This window comes from Aplysia californica, unplaced genomic scaffold (assembly GCF_000002075.1).
Source record: "Aplysia californica isolate F4 #8 unplaced genomic scaffold, AplCal3.0 scaffold00332, whole genome shotgun sequence".
In the NCBI taxonomy this organism is placed as follows: Eukaryota; Metazoa; Mollusca; class Gastropoda; order Aplysiida; family Aplysiidae; genus Aplysia; species Aplysia californica.
Genome location: NW_004797602.1, coordinates 739,846 through 741,039, shown reverse-complemented (window position 1 = coordinate 741,039; position 1,194 = coordinate 739,846). Strand labels below are relative to the sequence as shown.

The window sequence follows — 1,194 nt, the reverse complement described above, 5'->3', positions numbered from 1 at the left end:
CCGTTGTTATTAGTATTATTATTATTATTACTATTATTATTATTATCATCATCATCATCATCATCATCATCATCATCATCATCATCATCATCATCATCATACAATATCCTTCTTCTTCTTCAGTATCATTATTGTATTGTATTGTATTGTATTGTATTGTATTGTATTGTATTGTATTGTATTGTATCGTATCGTGTCGTGTTGTGTTGTGTTGTACGTAAACAAGAGGGTATGGGCAATATGCTGCTTAAAATGTGATGTGCGGACATTAAGGTGATACGAGTTTTACGAGAGACAAGGTACGACTATTACATTGTGACTCTAATAAAACTTCAATTTATTCCCAAAAAAAAGCAGAAGTCAGGAAATGCCCATCAATAACTCTTTAAACCGGTGGCGGCGGTACCTTAGTGATTACACTATAAGATGGTTCACTTTGCCAAAAAAGCGTCTGCGGCCGTACGCGCTTATTCTCAGGTGGCACAGGTTGGAACTCTCTTTCATTTTTTGAGAAGTAGAATAGGAATAGTACCCGCTTAACGCTTGCGCACCAAGGAGCTTACTGTAACCTCCTTGTTGCGCACGCAGATTGAATGCTGTTCATTGGTCCACGATCACAAAGTACGCGCTTATTCTCAGGGGGCGCCACAGTGATTTGGAGGACGCTTTTTTAATAGGTTCAAAGAAAAGAGAAAACTATCTTGAAGTCTAGGACCTTTGGTTTTGGAAACCGAAGTGAATTCCATTTCTCGAGAGACATAATAAAATAGTATTGTCTTCTTCACACAAAGAGCGAGGGCAGTTTGACGTTAATGCATGGATGCATAATTATAGAACCATAACTCCCCATGCTCGAGTGATGTTTCAGTACAACTGCATAAATTCAACAGTAGCCTATCTTCACAACATGTACCTGCTAATCGGAAAGCAACGTCTTTTGTTTTGTAGCATTTTCATTTTTGAAAAAGGACCAGAAGAGAGTTCTTAGTTTAACGACACTTGGCTCGTCGGGGTAGACTGCACAACGTAGCAGTAATAAAAATTGAATGAAATGACTGAACTGAATAGCTTAAAATCAGAGTCGTGACCTTTAAAAATTACCCAAACTCGCAGTATATCATGCTTAAGTCCGATACGGTTTGTTATGTGTGTGTGTGTGTGTGTGTGTGTGTGTGTGTGTGTGTGTGTGTGTGT

At 38.4% G+C, this 1,194-nt stretch overlaps 1 protein-coding gene across 2 annotated transcripts in view; it reads right to left on the bottom strand.

The window, feature by feature from the left end:
* The window catches only part of LOC101858348 (replication protein A 70 kDa DNA-binding subunit), a 15,893-nt gene that overhangs the window by 5,723 nt on the left and 8,976 nt on the right, over window positions 1–1,194 (bottom strand). The gene's annotated exons all lie outside the window — the stretch shown is intronic.